This window comes from Chrysochloris asiatica, unplaced genomic scaffold (assembly GCF_000296735.1).
Source record: "Chrysochloris asiatica unplaced genomic scaffold, ChrAsi1.0 scaffold00182, whole genome shotgun sequence".
Taxonomy (NCBI): domain Eukaryota; kingdom Metazoa; phylum Chordata; class Mammalia; order Afrosoricida; family Chrysochloridae; genus Chrysochloris; species Chrysochloris asiatica.
In genome coordinates, this window is record NW_006408700.1 from 5,734,655 (window position 1) to 5,740,837 (window position 6,183).

Here is a 6,183-nt window from a genome sequence, read left to right on the forward strand (position 1 = left end):
CTAATGTTCAGTGTCAGCCCACAGAGCTAATAATACCTCAGTAGCGTGTCCTAGGCAGTGACATCCATCCTGAAAGGTAATCTGCTGGAAGACTGGGTTGCCCACTGCCAGATCGTGTACGGTGTTAGCAGTATCCCACTGTGAGTCATTCTCAGTACTTTTCCCCTCATGTCCCTACTGAATTTTGACAGGAGGAAGGAAATAGAATGATCGCTTTTTTTTCTCCCTAAAGCTTTCAGTGAAACACTACATACACGAGGAAAAGGAACAAGGTTTAACTATTGAAAGAAACTGTTTGCTGCCGCATAGTGCCAATGAATAGGGGAAGAACGTCACACATCTGTGGTACTCGTGGCCTTGTCTTTGTCTCCCCTGAAAACGTCTTCACTCTGTGAAGCCAACACCTAAAGTCTAAAGATGCAAAGGAGAGCAGCATGCACTGTGTGTACAACATGCAGTGAAACCCCCAGAGCTTTTCTTACTGTACAGATCTCTCGAGTCTGCTTTAAGTGATTTCTTGGCTCCTTTATTATTTTCCTATATTTCTATATGTATAGCGTAATAGTCTTTTGTTAACTAATTTTCTTTTTCCCTTTTAGTGAGTAAGCACGATCATGTCCCTTTTTATGCCTTTCCTGAGAGAAGCAATGCCTTAAAATAAAAAAAAGCATTAATGAAATGAAACTATGCACAGAATCCCTTTCCTCTCCTTGGTCTGTCCTGGCCTCAGCCGTGCCTGTGTGCTGTGAAGACACGCGCAGGTGCAGCGCAGCGTCTCACAGGACACGGGAAAGAGCTGGGCCTGCAAGTCACAGCACAGTGTTGGTCTTCCACAGGAAGTATCCAACCCAAAGGTATTTGTAAGCCAGTGACAGAGCGGCCAGGCTGGGCTGGCTTCCTCTGCCTGCTGTCCTGCACAACTTCCCCAGAGACCGTGGTTGGGGAAGGACAATTGCAAAATCAGCAAGCGCAGCAGCGCCTCCAGCCCTTTTTGTGGAGAGCTGAAATGCTGTGCTGTTTGGGCAGTCGATTTCTGAACCTGACATGGTGGCAGTTCTCACCTGTGTTTATATAATAAACAAGGCAGTCGTCGTATTTAGGACAACCGAAGAAAAGCTGGAAAAAAACCAACAGAAACTTGAACACTGAAGTAACCTCAAGCATGTCTCTCTGCACTTCGATGATAGAGTTTATAGGGAAAATCAATACTCAGATGATCAGGAACGTACAGAACAAAAAGAAATCAGGAAAAAGAAATTGTGATGTGCATTTAAAAGACAGAATTAGGAAACTACCTATCAGTGCTTAGAAACGGGGCTTCGGGAAGTGCTGAAATGTAGCAAAAGGCTAGGAGGCCCTGGAGACTGTCGTCCGCTGTCTAGGTTTGCACGTGGATGTTTTTAAGGAAACAGGATTGTTCCAGGTGATCGAGGTGAGCGCCAAGCCAAGGCTGGCCTTCCAGGCTTTGTGTTTCTGTTTGGAGGAGAAATAGGACAGTTCTAGTTAATTAGACAATAGACCCAAAGCCCTTGCATTTGATGCATTCTGTTTTAAACATAGGCCTTGTTTTTCAGCTTCATCTGCAGTTCTATGTGAAGATTGGTAAATCAGTTTTTACTTGTTTTATTAATAAAACATAATTTGGATATCTTGAGTTGATGGTTTTGTGATTTAGCTGGGTAAACTATCTTTGTAACAGATAAGTTATTTATAAAAATTAAAAAACTTATATTCTAATTTGGATTTTGTGACTTGTTTTTAAAATTTATGGGGCAGAAAGCAATCTGTACCCCAGAAGATTTGATAGTTGGTTGGAATCAGAGCAGACGCTTTCTCTCTGGACCACTCACAACTTAGCTCGTGGCACATGGCATTCATCTGCATTTCTTTGTATTATTCTTTTTTTTTCCAGTTTCCCCAGGTTTCTTTGGGGTCCTGGTGTGTGGTGCTATAGGATAAACTCTGGACTGTTAACTGCAAGGTCGGCTGCTCAAACCCACCAGCTGTTCCACGGAAACCCTAGACAGGGTCGCTATGAAATCAGAAGTGACGAGACGGTGCTTAACCCTAACCACCAGGCTTCTTTTTACTGAGGAAAGAGCATCCCATGTTCCAGCTGAGCCCTAGCTTTGCCTTTCTCCTTCACTTTTCACCATTTACCCCATTGTTAAAAACCATGATTTCTTGAACTCTTTAGTTTGAGTTGTTTGTTCTGCCTTCTAAGTAGAGGTGAGGCTGGTGGTGTGTTCCCAAAAGAGGACTTACATACACAGACTTTCCACAAGTTTATGACTCCTCCTTTTTTTGAGCGTGAGAAAAGCAGAACTGTATTTGCTGGTCTCTCTCTGGTGAACGCCCTTCCTCACCTGTTCTGTTAAATCCTTGTCCAGGAATGTGAGGCCTGCACAGGTTGATGGCCTCAAGGTCACTGTCAGGAATCCGGGCACAAAATTGTCTGAGAACTTGAGTCAGAAACATGGGCTTATGATTCTTGTCACTGATTCTCTCTGGGTGCTAACGTTCTCTATATTGAAATGAAGGTGGTGATGGTGGCGTGCCATCAAGTCAGTTCCAATGCACAGTGACCCTGTATTGGGTTTCTGAGTAGAAAGCTTCATCTTTGTCCACTAGAACACCTGGTGGACTCAAACTGCTGACTTTGTCCACTAGAACACCTGGTGGACTCAATGCGGAACCACTATGCTACCAGGGCTGCACCTGTAAAAGGAGGAGAGGGTGGTAACTGACAAGTGATAGAAACTAGACTTCTCAGGTAATCTGCTAGATGAGTACAATGTCTGTCATGACTAGAGTGTTCAACAAAGATACTGTATTGCATGTGGAGGTGCAGTTTTTGTATGAAAATGCTTTTCTTTTAGAATTTGCATTTTTAATGAATCGGCATCAGTCTAGAGTCTAATGTTAATTAAATTTATATTTGAGTATTTAATTCTGAAAATTATATAAAATTTAATTCCGAAAATTATAGCCAAAGATAATGCAAAACTGTATCAGCTGCTAGTTTTAAACATTTTAATTACAGCATTTGCAAATAGAAAAGTTAACTCACATTCCATACATTTTCTGGAACCAAAATGTTAATGTGAAATTCTAGTGAACAAGGATATGTTTACAGAGTGAACAGTCTAAGAGAATAATCTGTAAATTACTGACAGTGCTGCATTGCTTTGGAAACTAATGTTAAATCTGTAGTATTGCCAAAGGCCATTTGAGATTCAATACCTGCACACGAGATAATAGTATACTGTTATGTAGTGTGCAGATTACAATAAATATTGTAATAATAGTATACTATTACCTAGTGTGCAGATAATAGTATTGTAATAATTTCTCATGATGTTGTAAATTACTTCTATTTTTCCATAACAAATGAGCATATTTTTTACTCCAATTTTTTAGAAGCTCTGATGGTTCCCCATTTTACTTGAAGGTGAAGTGGCTTGGGGCTACATTTTCATTTTTCTTGCTTCTATCTGAAAATTCAGTTAGGCAACTGAGAAGTCCCTTTCTAAAGAACAGTTTTTTAGCTTTCTATTTGTTTGCCTGGGTTTTAAGTGTCATTAGTCATAGAAAACTGTCTTGTTCTGTATTGTCTTGGCAACTATAAACTTCTTCCTAACAGGTTAATGTTCAGAAATGGACTTGCCACAGTACGTTCTAATGGTCAGCTGGCTGACTTGGTCATTTTGAAAAGCTGTACAAAGCTCTTGCACTCTCACCTCTAGACAGACTCCTGTCTGTACAGCCTTTACCAGCAGAACATCTCTCTAGTCAGGAAAGTTGGGATCCTGTTCAAGAGTCTCCACAGAGAGATCTGTAACCGGGGGATGGTCTCCATCTTTGTGGGCACTCTTCTTTCCTGCCTTTATGTTAAGTGAAGATAATTATATTACTGTCCCACCTACCTCACAGGGGTGTTGTGAGGATTACTGTGAAAATGATCTGAGCTAGCCCTTTCTCTCACTTGGAGCTGTATTACCCCAGAACAGAAGGTCCAGTTTTTGCATGACTGGGTTTTGTGGCATTTTCCTTTCTCAACAGTGTTAATTAACAGGTAAGTTTATTATTAATCTCTGAATCAGTCTAAAGACGTCTCTGAGGATCCGAATCTGGTGCTTTCCGTCGCTGTTACTGAATTCTTTCTCCCTTTTAATGTCAAAAGATTGATCGCTTTTCTAAGATGATAAAACTCTGGAAATCTGACATGAAGATCAAGTGTGTTTATATTTCTGTTGCATGTCCAGCTATCTGAAGAATGTCCATTTTATGATAACGTCTAACATGATTTCCCTAGGAAAATAAACACTTCTAAGGACTTAGTCTAGTGTTTGCATGTCTGCATATTTGTTTCCTGCCCCAAGCACTTCCTCTGGTACTTCTTCTGCAGAGCCCCTTCTTTACCCCCTTTTCTTCCTTTCCTGTGACCCCAACTATGTAGCAGGACTTTTTACAATTTATTGGCCTTGGTTCCAAAAATGTTTATTAATCTTCCTAGCACAGTGAACAAACACTACCTTCACACGGGAATTCTTTCCAGGGACCTTGCCCCACCTGAGCTAGCCTCACTGTCCTTGCACAGTGATCTAATAGGCCTCCCTGCTCCGGGCTCTTTCTCCTACCTGCAGCTTGCAGCTAGACAAGATGTAACCCGTTCCCGCCACTGGCCCCGTTCCGACATAAGGTCAAAGTCTGCCCTGGCTGGCATGTAAGATTCTGCCTCCCTCTGCAGTATCCAGCAGAAGCCTCAGAACTAAATTGGTCAAAGTGTTTCCCTTCGTAGACCTGGCACAAACCCCCAGTGCACTGGTGTCCACCCTTTTCCCCATTAGTAATTAGGTCAAGGATCAAGGTTGTGAGACCATACTGCATTTGCCACATCTGCCCAGTTAGCCTTCTCTGTTATATGACCTCTTCATTCGATGCTGATTCGGTAGATGCTATGACTTACCTACCCCTCAGCCCCCATAGTCAATTCCTTTATAATAACTCAGTAATTACAGTCTCAGAAACTACAGGGTTGCTGTGAGTCGGAACCAACTCAATGACAATTTACAGATGGTGATGATTATTATGTTGAGTGCCAAGTTAATCTCTGTCGTTTATTCAAGTTAACCACTGTTGTTGTGATGTGCCGTGGAGTCGGTTCCGACTCAGTGACCCTGCACAGGGTTTCCGAGGCTGTTAATTTTTACGGGAGCAGAACGCCTCATCTTTCTCCTGCGGAGCAGCTAGTAGTTTCGAGCTGCTGACCTTGTGGTTCACAGCTCGATTCGTAACCACTACGCTACCAGAGCTCCTTTACAGTTATTCTCAACTTCTTGTATGCCATCGAGTCAGTTCTGACCCATAATGACCCTGTAATTCTTTTTGAGTGCAAAAACCCTCATTTTTCTCGTGTGGCAGCTGGTGGATTCAGACTGCCCACTATGCAGTTGATAGCCCAATGCCTAACCCAGTACACCAGCAGGGTACCATTCTGAATTCAGTATGTGTTCCATAGAACCAATAATTCAGGTGATGGGTTCCCAGGCCAGCTATATTTGAAGTTCTTAAATAAATCACAGCACTATTGGGATACTGGTAAATATAACAAGATGAAAAACGTTTTATGACTGAAGTAGGGTGAGGATGTAAAGGCCTTTGTGGGTATTGAGGATTCAGAAATTGGCTTTTAAAATTGATGCTCCTGATCCTGTTAAAGTCAGATTTCCCTTAAATGCTTTAAACTTACCCCTTGAATAATGGCACTTGAGTGGCTTCTCATTCTTCAACATGATCAATGTCACTTTTCAACTTTTCATTTAATTGAAATTGACTTAAGAGAAAACTGGTCAAGAGTAGAAGCTGAGTGCAAAGTGTGTCATACCTCTTACTGAAGCAGACCCCATGTGTTGAGAGGTCTCCATAGGGTTCTCAAGCTGTGATCTTTTGGCTAGTAACAGGCCGCTGTGCCACCCAGTATACAGTGGGCGGTATACGTAGAGTCACTACCAAAGGGAAATAGTGGATGCTCAACCATTTCAGGGTTAGTGATCAAGAACCAATGGTACTGAAGGAAGAAATCCAAGTCACGCTGAAGGCATTGGCAAGAAATTACTCCAGGAATTGACAAACTACAAATTGAAGTCTTTCAACAAAGTGATGCAGCACTGGTGTGCTCAC